The sequence below is a fragment of the Rhea pennata genome, chromosome 6 (assembly GCF_028389875.1).
Source record: "Rhea pennata isolate bPtePen1 chromosome 6, bPtePen1.pri, whole genome shotgun sequence".
Classification (NCBI taxonomy): domain Eukaryota; kingdom Metazoa; phylum Chordata; class Aves; order Rheiformes; family Rheidae; genus Rhea; species Rhea pennata.
Genome location: NC_084668.1, coordinates 4,186,829 through 4,199,839, shown reverse-complemented (window position 1 = coordinate 4,199,839; position 13,011 = coordinate 4,186,829). Strand labels below are relative to the sequence as shown.

Below are 13,011 nucleotides of genomic sequence, written 5' to 3'. Positions count from 1 at the left end.
TCCCTCTGCTGCTTAGTGAAGAATAGCTTGAGGCTGGGAGGTGATGTCAGCCGAAAATGCAGGTACAACGTACACAGAAGCAATCCATTAAGACCGAGAGAGAAGGGGGAGAGAGGAAAAAAAATTAAAAAGAAAAAAACTTTTGGAGAAGATTTTAAAAGTTTCCTGATGGATCAGCATCCTTGAGATTAAACATTCCCATATGTAAGTTGACATTTTAAAATGTAAGTCTTATGAAAGATAAGAAGGAAATTGTGAGAAATACAACCTTAAATATTTTGAAGCATGACTTCCTGTATTATGTGGCAGTTGGCAAAACTTTCAGGGAAAAGATGCACGCCTCAAAATCCACACGGTGTAGTGCACTTATTTGCCTAAAATTTTCCTCCTGTTTCTTAATGTTTTCATGTTCTAACTCTTCCACACCTCTGGACTAGAGCTGCAGTATCATTTGAATGTTGCTTTTAATCTCTCAGACAGATGTTTTAGATCAATCGCTCAAAATGGATCGGTTTAGCAGTCAGAAAACACTGTCAAAAAAGATTTGTTGCAAAGAAGACAAAACCGTGAAATAAAATTGAACTTTTATCCCCATTTGGATGGAAACTGTGCTTGCCTGGGGATCCCAAGGGGATGAGCACAGTGGCCTATCATGTGTTGAGAAAACAAATGGATGACAGTATTCTGCAGAAATCAAGCAAACGCTGCTTCCGAGAAATTGTGTGCTCACTATTGTTCAGTGCTGCAGGACCTAAATATATATATATATACACACATATATATATAAAATTATTGAAGAAAGGAAAGTGGCCTCATGACTGAAGCTAGGGAAGACCGGAAGACTCGCTGCCAATAGCCCTGAATTCTTCCAGGCTTCGAAGAGCCCACAGTTTTCTTGTAATAAAGGTGTGACACACACAAGTCTGTTAGTAAAGCAGCTGGACTTTATTTTCTGGCATTGTTCAGAATTAAGAATGATTAACACACTAGCGGTGGTGGGTGTCAGTATTTCCTGGCGGCAAAAGCTGTTCTTGTGGTACATCTTCTTTTTATTTCTGAAAAGCCATGCAAATAAGGCAGTGTCACTAACATGAGCAGCCACAAGCTTCATGCAGCCGATTAATAAAACAGAGATGGTTGTTTACGGTGCCCGGGGAGGACAACCTGAACTTCCTGGCGCAACACGATATTTTTCTGTCTCTCACTAGATCCGTGTCAACAGAAACATCTAGATGTGCTTGTTCCAGAAGGCTTTTCGTGTTTTGCTTTGTGTCCTGCGATGGCCTGCTCATACGCTCAGCTGGATCTCCACTTGGCAGCACCTTTTGGTCTAATCATGTTGCAATGCAGCAGTGTAAGTACCTGTTTTGAAAAGGCAAATGTTCCAACAAAGGGCTGTGTTCCTGCCTCGCCGTCACAGCCTGGTCCTCCACTTCTGCGCTCAGGCGTGTAGTTCGCTTTTCAGTTTCGCTCTACTTTTTCTGGGAGGTTTTGCAGGATGGTGGCTTTGGTTGCTTGCCTCACTCTATATCCCTTGTGCTGGATGAGTTTGCTTTGTGTGGTGTTTTCCTCTTCATTTATTGCAAACAAATCTGGTCTCTGCCATTTGTTTACTCTTATACTCTGTCTTTATGCCTTGGTATGCATTTTTAATTAGATGCGCTTCAGTTCTTTCACTGCTTGTTAACACTTTCATATGGGAAATACAGTTTTAACTAGCCCTGCAAGGATTCTCTGTGCTTAGGAAATTCATATTTGTTTCTTATGTCCATGGTTATCATCTGGATCACAAGTGACACAAAGACTTGTTCTCCACCTGGCTTATCTGCTGAGTTCCTAGATTCCCACCATTGACTTTTAAGGTAGAATGATATTTCCCTCATCTTTAAAGTAAGCCTACCCAGGCAAGCTAATCCAAGTGCCTTTTTTCCACTTGAAAATATTCTGCCTAGATGGAAATAGTGTCTTGGCTATTTGTCTAGGCTGTTTCCGGACCTCAGTAGCTGTAGTTAGGATGCCTGACATCAAAAAGTCCTGGACAAAGACCACAATATGTGCAATCAACTGCGTGTATTGTAATAAAGTTATTCTGCACACATATAGTAAGTCCAAAAGATCAGGAATGCATTGGGTTAGGCATGAATATGTTGGCCATCTATTCTGTGAATGGAGGAGGGGTGTGTCTGGATAGGAATATTAGAGCCCTAAACACATGACAGCTTTCAAAAAAGGCATTTTCCTGAGTGCCAGTATTGTTAAAGCATCAAATTACTTTTTTTTTTCATAGTGTGAGCACATTTGTGCTTCCACTGTTATTTCTTCTGCCTCTAAATCTGACTCATTCCACAAGCAAAGAACTTCACCCTTTCTAGCTCTCTTCTGTACCGTGAGCTTTCTGGAAATGATGTGGAAACCGGAATGGGAAGATTTGACCCCTCTCCACCCCTTCCTTCCAGTTTGCCCACCTTCTGAAACTTTTGGTTGCCTTCATTCGCTCTCCTTCTTTGCCTGAATGTGTATATTCCCCAGAATTTAATATCTTGGGATGGACTGAAAGACTAAAAAGAGACATTTTAGTCTTGTTTAGTCTCAGGCGTTCTTCCCTGACCCCGTTCTCTGGCTGGGGGCAAAGTTGCCAAGGGTCAATATCCACTTCACAGTGCAGAGAGATCAATATCTGCTGAAGCCCGTGCCTAGTTTTACTCCCTCTCCCTCGCCTGTGATATATTTCAAAGAGAGGAGCCAAGAAACGTTTCTCCTCCCTTCCAAGAAGGAGGAGGAAGGAAAAAAGAAAGAAAAAAAAAGAAGAAGAAGAAGAAATCTTGTCTCCACACTTGCTCCCACCAGGAGGGCATTGTGTTTGGCCTCTGCTCTGTTTTTTGTTATAAATTTGCATGGCGTGACTGTGTGCTTTGGCTGGCGCGGCGGCCGGGCCGCGGGACACTGCCCGGCGCGCGGGGCACGCCGGCCCCTCCTCGGCGGCGAGGAGAAGACGGGCCGGGGCAGGACGGGCCGGGCCCCTCCGGGCGCCGCGCCGGCACGTGGAGCCGCGGCACCCGGGAGGCTCCGCGAGGCTCGCAGCCCTCCCGGAGGAGGGCTTCGCGCTCGGACGGCGCTGCCCTGGCGCGACGTCCTCGGGAAAGCGCGCTGGTGGCCCGCGTGAAGAGCGCCGTGGTGGGCTCCACCTTGAGAAACCCCTGGAGATGAGCTGCGTGGACTAGTAGGTTTCTCCCACGCCCAATTTCTCTTCCACAGTGAATCTTCCCTACTGCTTTGAGGCACGGCGGCACCCATTCCTTACGCCGTGCACCAGAGCGCTCTTCCTTTCTTCCCTTAGCTCGGTAGAGAAGCCTTTAAAGCAAACAAACAAAAAAACTGTGAGAAACCGAGGGAAGATACGGACTGGCCCACTCATTAGTGCTGGAATGTGGAAACTATGAAGACATCTTTTTTTATTACCAGCGCTGGAAAGCACAGTCACTGAGTGGGCTGGAATACAATTTATACTACACGCAGTAGTTAAAAAAAAAAAAAAAATGCAAAAATGGGTGTAGCCGTGGGCTGTGGTACAACTGGCCTTTCAGCCCCCACTTGAGACTCGCGCGTCCCAGGGGGAAACTGTGGTTTGGAATAAGAGCGTGCATTTAATTTTGCTCGGAGGACTTATTGGAGTTGGCACTTCAAGAAAGAATCTGAAGTATATTTTTTGTAATGATTAGTGGGCCCCTCACCACTACGTTTGATTGTTTTGGAAACGGAAAAGTTAAATTCTTATAAAATAATGATTTACAATTCATGGTTATCCAGGTAGGGTGCACAGATTCCGCCAACTTGGTCATGGGACTCAAATCTCATCCTAGCTCGTTGCTGTGAGAAAATAAAGCTAAAATGTGAAAAAGCTGAAAACACATCCTCTGATTGCTCAGGGAATTTTCTTAGTCATACGTTATCTTTCCTAGTAGTTTAAGTTATTTTGTCTCCACTAAAACCCTAAGCAAAACACTGCCCTGACACTTTCCCCTTGATTTCTGATCTAGAGCAGCCAAATTTATTTTTATCTTGTGTCGTCTTTTCCCCTATGGTTATGCAAATCCTAGGAATAGGGGGCAAGGGGAAGAGCTAATTTTAAAGTAAGTAAATTCCAGTGGAAGATTTCTTCGGTTGCTCCGATTAGGACTATCCTGGGTGCTGTTGTAAAGATGTGGCTACCTCCAAATAGAACAGGGGTAGGTGCCAAGTGGGGAGGTTGAATATTTTCCTTGTAGACACATAACTTTACCCGCAGGATTGAAGGCTTTTTTGCCTTAATGTTCTGCTAAACTGCTCTGGAAGTACAAAACCGTGTCTTAAGAAACACACGTTAGTGAAATATATCTCCATACAATCAGTTGCCGAAAAAAAATGTCTGCGGGGAGAGGGTTTGGCGGTGGGCAAAGGGTGGGGTTAATGAGAAACATCGTAAAGAAAATATAGGGCATCAGCGATCATTGCTCCTTCCAGCAGTCTTGCTCTGTTTTGGTTAACACTTGCCGTATTTTGATATACTTTTTGTCCTTTTCTTTCTTGCTTTTTTCCCTGGCCAGGAAACCATTTTGAAACAGTAAATTTCACTTACTTTTCTAACCTGCCTAGATTTTTTTTAATATAACTTTGCCTTGAACTTACTTAATCCTATATTTCACTCTAGTGTATAGTTATAGATACTCAGTGGATTCCTAGGCTAAAAATCCAGTACGTGCAACATTGGACTCTGCTTTGTGAGTGTTGCAAGCATGTACATGCAGGTATAAGAACTGTAGCTAAAAGTACTTTGTATATAAAAATATACAATATGTAAGAATATTATATATATGTATAATGCCTTATAAAAAAACTGAATAGAATTAGAATCCGTGGCACGTGTAAGAGATGAGTGTGAGTGCTGGGTTAGGATGTGAGTGTTGTGGTTGGCGTCTGGAATCATGTTCAAATCCTGCTTGCACAGAGGGACCTCCTTGTATCACGTGGCGAGGGGCTGTAAGCACATCTTTGGAGGCCGCCTAATTTAAGCCTTTCTCTGTTTTGCAGACTGGGAGGTGAGGATGCAAATATTTAAGAAAATTAAGTAATTTAGATGCAAGAGCCCAGGTTTGGAAAATTTGGCCCATAAAATGCACACACTAAGTATGCCTGTGTGTTTGTGTCTGTATAAGGTAACAAAATTCACAAGTCATTTGGATTAATCTCTCAAGTTACTGCGGGGGCGTATTGCCTTCATATTCTCGTGGCCTGATTAAGTTGCATTTGAATTTATGTCCCAGTCTTGCAACCTAATAAACTTACACAGTTTAAAACGCATGACAAGGGCTATAGGTTTTGAAGCATAAATTCTGCCCTCTGCTTTTGCAAAGCACCATGCACAAGTCTGACTCTCCTTAAGAAAAAGCTGCCCGTGTCTCATGTCAGCCTGAGACTGAACTAGACAGCTGAATGCCGGTGTAAGTAGACAGAATAAATAGATTTGCTTCAGATGTATGTTTGAATGTGCTTAACCTACACGCTGTCTTTCAAACGTTCAGTTCATTTGTGAGCTGTCTGCAAGTAAAGTTTTAGGTCAAACTTTTGGACTCCTTTTGATCTGGCCAGAAATCAGAGCGCACCAGCCCTGGTACGTAATCAGAAAGTGCCGTGTGAGAAGGAAGATTGCTACGACTTGCGTCTTTGCTAAATTCTAGCTAGACCAAACTAGTTCCGTGCTGCTCGCAGACTGAGCTCGCTGGTCTTACGACTATGTGTGCAGTCTAAATTGATTTCTGAGCCCAGCAAAGGGAAAGAGTTAAGCCTCTTCTCCTCTTCTAGTTGGCAAAAAGTTTGCAGTTTAAAATTACATACTGACTCTGGTGTAGAGACACAAGAAATTATAGAGCAGACACTGTCCAGGACAACGTATAATTTAAAATGTACTAAAGAATGTATACCACATGGCAAAGTAAGTGAAGTGCTTCTTCAAATATAAGTGTTTTGCATAGAAAGGCTGTAATTATCCACTCGTAGGGAAATGTTTGCATTCATTCTAAATCAATATTTACTATTCATCTCTTGTGTTCAACAAAACAAGGATTTAACATTTTTTTGTTTTAATGAGGTACTAAGACTACAATAATACTACAATGTAATTGTCTTGATACAAAATATTGCTAAATTGGGTTGCTATTTTGGGAGCGAGCAGTTTTTGAAAGGAGGGGTATCCCTATTTGTGAAATGTTGCTTGGGTAACATACAATTCAAACTCAGCCGAGCAGGGAGAGAACTCACCGGTTTCAAAGAGAAGTTAAGCTGTCTCTCTGCAAAGGCCCTTAACTAGGCTCACTCGGGTGAGTCCTCTCTCTCTCCCTCCCCAAAACACGAACCTCGTTATAATGATTCCTTCTCAGCTGGCGTTTCAATACCACCACCGCCGCCATGGATGAAATTTCTGTTCCTGATTTTAAGAATTCCCCCCCCCTCCCCGCAGTGTCTTTTGGCCAGACAGCAGAGGATGGTAGCGAAGGGTTGCAGTGATCAGGCCAGACCCATGTCTGCACGCTGGTTTAAACTGCTGCTGCCTGACCCGCTCTCGCTTGGCAGAATTTGGGATGACACCAGAGCGCTGCCCTTCGTCGTTTTAAAGGGACTAACCTACCTTGCAAATTCGGATACGTTATCCGAGGAAGTCAAAGCGAAGGAAGCAGTGCTTTAGAAACGGTGCGGACCCGCTGTCGGTTGTGGAGGCAGCAGACCGGTCCTTCCCGCAGCGGGATCCTGGTGGCAGGGGTAGGAAGCGAGCGTATCTTTAAAAAGCACAGAGATGCAGTACTCTCCATCACAGTTTGTGCAACTGTTATGCTATGGTTAAGAGGATCTCCTCATACCAACTATTCTGCTTTTCGAATTTACCTGGCATATCTTAAGAGGTATTCCTCCAACTTGAAAAAACAAAAAACAAAAAAAAAAAAAAAAAACCCAGCAAGCATTCATTTTTGGCACTGGTGTGATTCCATGTGAATCAAATCAGATAACTGGAAACACTTTAGTTGGAAAATCCTTTAAAATCCTCTTTTTAATCTTTATTTTTTATTCTTACACACTGCCCACCATATTCCAGACTGTGGCCCACCCTTCCCAACACTAAATGCTTCCACTTCTGCTGCTATAATTCATGAGATAAATGTAGGCTCTTGAGTGAATTTCAGTCTTGTATTCAAGTAGATAGTCTGTATTTTTTTCCTATGAGTCTGAAATCATTCTTGTTCTCCAAGAAAATCATGCACATAAATAGGGTGAATAGCCCTGAGAGAAGAGCAGTCTTTTTCTCTAGCAAATGTTATTGTAACTGGTGTTTTAATTCTCTAGATATCACTCACTCCATGTACGGGGTAACAAAAGGCTATATAGTGCCTAATCATTCAACAGTGATCCAGGGAAAAAGCAGAAGGTTAAGAGCAAGTTCCTAAAGTCTGTAAAATCAATGGGACACTAGAAAGGGAGCTGAAGTGTACCAGAAGGGACCTCTTGAGGGTCATTAAAAAAAGCAGAAACTGATTATGAACAGACCTTTTACCCAAAGAGCTGGAGGGGGCCAGCGAAACCATTCTGCCACACTCCAGTTAAATGTCTAATAGTGGAGACATTTTCTGCACAGCCCATAAAGGCTAATGAGGACAGCTTTGATGGCTTTTGAGAATGTTTTGCTTGTCAGCGTTCACAAAAACATGATCCGAGCATGCACTCTCCACGCATGCAGCACACGGGGTTGCGCGTAGACTGGGAAGATGGTTGCCTAATACCGTGCATTTCACCTCTGTAATATGTTGTGCCTGAGAAAAATTGTGTCTATCTAACGATAAAAGGCAAATGGTGACAAAGCTTGGTGTTAAAGACCACCAGCCTGGTATTCTCACCTTGCTGTGATGCAGCGTGTGTAGGGAGTTGGGAACGTTGGCGATTTTACTTGCATGAGATTAGATTCTTATCTCTCTTGCTCCAGAATAAATCACAGATGAGAAATAAGGTTTTCACCTAAAGCTTATTGAAATCTATCACCGTCAGCAAAGTTTGGATTAGAACCTAATAACTTTCTGCTTGGTTTCTGCGCTGGGAAAGCAGTCTGCTGAAAGCTTGAAACATGACTTTGGGAACAAGGAGGTTTGCTCTCTTCCCAACTCTGACACTGATTTTCTGTGACTTGGGTGAATCACAGTTTTGTTGTGATTCGTTTTCCTGAACAAAAAAAATAACATGATCATACTTGCATATCTTGCTTGGGTGTTCTGAAGATGATTTGTATACAAAAAACTTGAGAAGGTGTTTTAGAAGTTCAGAGTTTCATTAGCCTGAGTTAGTATATTAATGTTGGCTAAGGACTGAAACAGCTACTTTAACCACTCGTTTCTGCCCCTCTGTTTGATCTAAGTTTTACTCCACCTCCATTTGGAGCTGGATTTTACCTGCTGGATCAGGCCTTCTCGAGGGAGCGAGAGAGCACCACCACGCTCTCAAGCCTTGTGTCTCCTCGCACACCTTGAAAAGCACTTCTGCTCGGGATCGCTTTGACAGAAACAGCGAGCACGGCGCGCTCTGAGTACTGTCAGGGATCTGCAGGAGGTCGTGATCAAGGTCACCTTGGCAGGTAAGGAGCTGTTTCTGTTTTACTTTTGGAGTATAAGGGAAAATCAGAACCCTTTCTAGTCCGAATTAATTTTATGAGGTCTTTTGTACTTTATAAGAAACAGACTTTTTTTGAAACAGATGTTCACGTGGATGAATTGAACGTGAGTCAGTCTGATAGTTGTGAAGTAGGATTGTGTAACTCCTGTGTCATTGCTTTGTAATTCCAGCTATCTTCAATCAACATGAAAACGCAGGAAGTTCAGGTGGAAGGAATGCATGAAAGTTGAAGTCAAAAGAAAATGATTTCTTTGCCTTGCCAGAGCAAGTCTTCTAAGCAGAAGTAGCTTTTAAGCCATTAGAAGCTACTGAGTGCGACAACCAAATGACCTATAGCCCAGGCGGAGCACTCGAGCAGCCAGTGGCCATCGGCCGTCTGGATTTTGGCCTTTACGGAGGGCCCATCCTGCCTGGCTGTCACCTGGCCTGTGAGAGAGACCTCCATCTGCCCTGCCTGGCGGTGGTGATGATGTGGTCCACCTCGAGTCATAGGCAGGAAAACCAGCTGAACGATTCCTCTGTGCTTGGGAAGCCAAAGCCATCTGATGTTACCAGAAATGACCATTATTGAAGACTTTGTTTGGCCTTTGAATTGGTGCATTGACCCAGTTTTCAAAATGAAGTAAGTTGCCCACATAAAAAAAATCAGCTCTTTAATGGACATTTTTGCCCACTGACTTCTGTATTTTTCTTCAAGTGTAATAAAGCTTTCCTTAAAAGTGATAAAGGCTATTGGATCCGATGATGGAGACTAATTGCCTGAAGAAATCCCATTTCTAAAGTGAAACTATAGTTTAGTTTGTTAAATTCAAATAAAAATATTCAAAACTGACAAAGAGTTTCTGACTACTCTGTATCTAAAAATGGGCCTACCTCATTTCGTCTATTTAAAAATTGTGCATCCATACCACTTGTTTGCCAAGTTCAGCATGATGGAAATGAAAATGGTTGAGGTATAAACCCTTGAAAAACAGGGTTTATAATGGAAACAGTAATTGACTCTTAACTACCGCATCAAAAATACAATACTATAATACAAAGCCTAGCTCTTGGGATCCCAGCTCTGCTTCTAACCTCAGGTTGGCAGACAAACACCTCACCACAAACCTAACTAATGTTTATAGTTTTGATTTTTTCTTTTCTTGCAAAAGGAACATGGCAAGTGAAGAAAATTTATAGGAGCAAAGCAAAGTTGGCCAACAGTTCAAAAGTTCCCTGCTGTAAGTTTTTGATGTTTTTCCCAATCACTGATTCTCTCTTGACTCGTAAGACTAAGAGGAGATGCCATGCTTCTCCTCTGCATGTATTTTCTCTGATAATTTTATATCCTTCATGAAGCTTGAATCATAACTGACTATTCATCTCAGCATTACAAATAGTTTGACTGCTCCAGCAAAGATCAGAAATCTTGTTATCTTGAATGACAAAGACAAAAAAGACAAATTTCTTTACAGCTGCTGACTTCTACCTTCCATACCTGACCACGAATAGCATAACAGAGAGGAGGAGAAAAGTGATTCTGCTAATGGAGAAAAGTGAATCTTCCATTGATCTTAGTAAAGACGTGTTACCTTTTGCCTAATCTGGGTTGGGGTGCCACTTTTGCTGTCACTTATGGTTGTAATGAGATCTTAGAGCTTTGATTTATACTGAAAATACCAGACCAATTTGAAACTCTTATTAGAAATTGCAAACTGTGTGCAGGTAGGAAGTTCATCAGGAGAAGAACTGCCATTCAGCTACTATTGAATAACATAGAGCCATTCACAGGCAGGTGAAATAAAACTGAATGCTAGCAGATTTGCCTGCATTAAAAAAAAAAAAAAGAAAAAGAAAAAAAAGAATCATTTTCCTTCAATAGAGAAATTCTATTGAACTGATTGTGCATGTGATAGTTTAAAATTTCTTGCTTTTCCTTGCATCAGCAGTGTATCAAGTTAATATTTTCATAGGTAATGAGGAAAAGAAGAGGACACAGCAGGAGCATTTTCTGTCTATAAATGGCTTTAGTTCAGCTGCAGATTAAAAAAGAATTGCAATTGCTTTTCTTTTCTTTAGGTATTGAAGATGATATATAGCCATAAGCTTAAATCGCCGCTAACTTACACCTGCAGGTCTGCCAGCAAGTGAAAAGGGGCTGCAGAGAGGCTCTGCTGAGAAGGAAAGGCAGAGCTCAGAGCCCCCATCCCAGTGCCCGAGCCTTTGGCTGGGCTGCGAGGAGGGACAAGGACACCGCTGGAGATGTAGGTTCGGATCAGTGTCTGCTGGAGGCCTCCAGTGCTGCCATCAAAGCCACTGGCAAAGCTGATAAGGCAAGGTACTAGATATTAGGTTCCTTTTTGTTTGTGGGCTTTTCAAATCCAGACTTTGCAAGACCCAACTCCTGCCACTGTCCATATCTTTATGAAAGGACTGGATATGCCAAAGCAATTAAAAGATACTGTATCTTGTATTCTTTCTTCCTTTAGCTTCTGGGCATGCAGAAAAGTCTTGCAATGCATGATGCTGTGGACTTTAGCTGTAATGCTGATTGTTATTGCTCCAATTGGGTGCTCATGCTGAACACCCAAAGCTCTGTTGAAGATCATTATTAGTGCGTACATGCATATTTAAAACAAACAAAATATGGATATTGTGACAATTTAATCTACCTGTTCTTAGGTGAGTTTCCCAATTCTGGTCCCATGGGTGCTATTTTCCTTCTCGCTGTTAGGCACTGGATATCCTTCACTGAAAACTGTCTTGCTGATGTTAGCATAAAGAACTTATACCTAATGCAGAACCTTAATAATAAAGCTCTTTTCCTGGGATGAAGGCAATTTACCTTTACCAGCATCAATGTCTTTATTCAAATACAACTCCATTTAAAAATGATTGGGAAATTGCCAGTGCAAATACCAAATAAAGATTCCAAAAATTAGCCCTTTATAATGAGTGATTTATGATTTATACTTTAAACTGTATGTGCTATGTACTTCTATTTAGATTTTGAAAAATAAGCCAGGAAAAAGCAACAATGGCTTAGTAAAAAATGCATATAGTTGCTGGAATGCCAATAGAGTCTTTGGCAAAGGATTAAGTAATGATAAGGCTTGACTCTATAGGGATATTAACATTTTTAAAGCAATCAATGTGAAATAAATCTGAGAATGTATGTTTAAATTATGAAAAACTACAGCATGAATATGCATTTTGTAGCTAACTGCTCCCTGTTGTTTTGGGCACTTGTCCTGCTTTAGTAAAATTTTTGAGGAGGAAAAACTTGACTAGAGTGCAAGCTGCATTTTGAGACCTATTTTAGGTGGTTTGCAATCATGGATTTCCCTGGTAGCCTTATCATTTTTCTTTGATTTGCTTTCTTAAAGATATTATCCAGGTTGACTTGGCACAGTTCAGGTTCACAACCACAACCTTTTCCATGACCCGAAAGTCAGTGCCACTCTGTGGGCTGGCAGTTTGCAAATAAAACGTATCCTTAGTGAAGTGTGGAAGCTCCTGTTCTTTTCCTTCCTCAGGAGATGTGCCTTAATCTCTGGCTCAGAGCCTTGTCAAATGCTGCAGTAAAGAACTGGCAAGCTCAATGCTGCTAATGGATTGAAATCTCCACCAGGTTGTTCATTTCTTGAGCTTTTTTTTTTTTTTTTTTTTTTTTTTTTTTTTTTCCTAAATACTGCAACAACTACAGCACTCCTCACATTTCTATAAAGATTGTTTAGGGAATTTGGTGATAGTTTTACAGTACACGTAAGAGAAAAGTAAATTATGCTACTAAAACATACTGAGGATTTGGTTGCTTATGTAGGTCAATTATTAAGGGGAGAAAAAAAGATTGAAACCAGGGGCTATTCTGTGGATCTGAAGTTCCTCCTGAAGATATACAGTTGCGGTGTTTATGCTTATAACTTGTGACAGGTTCTCCAAGTCATAGGCGTTTTTCTCCTATGTTGTAGAAGCTGAAAGCGTTTAGTTCTTTTTTTTTCTTTTTTTGCCAGAAGGTTACCGTAAGCTAGTGACTCACGTATGAATTGCTCAACAATGCTAAAATGCAGTTTTAGAAATTTTGAGTGTCTCTTATTTTTTCAGAATATAGTTGACTAATATTGGAATTAGGGTAGCTCTCACTAGTTTTGGTTTAAAAGGAGAAAATGCTGCACCTTGCACAATTTGATCTTTTTTTTTCTAATCACAGAGATATACTATGTAAGCTCAGTTTACCTTTTCTAATGATGCTGCTTTTTGTGCAGCTGAAGAAAGTCATTTAGCAGAATTTAACTCCATGCAAAGTCATTTTGAGAGGAATCTAGACTTGTCTCAATTGGGGTGAAG

General features: G+C 41.5%; 1 long non-coding RNA gene across 1 annotated transcript; it reads left to right on the top strand.

The window, feature by feature from the left end:
• The first annotated feature begins 1,214 nt into the window (after nt 1-1,214).
• Nucleotides 1,215-9,416, top strand: LOC134142193 (uncharacterized). Its single transcript, XR_009958797.1, has 3 exons — nt 1,215-1,354; nt 8,432-8,647; nt 8,856-9,416. It is a non-coding gene; the product is annotated as an uncharacterized LOC134142193 (long non-coding RNA).
• Nucleotides 9,417-13,011: the final 3,595 nt, after the last annotated feature.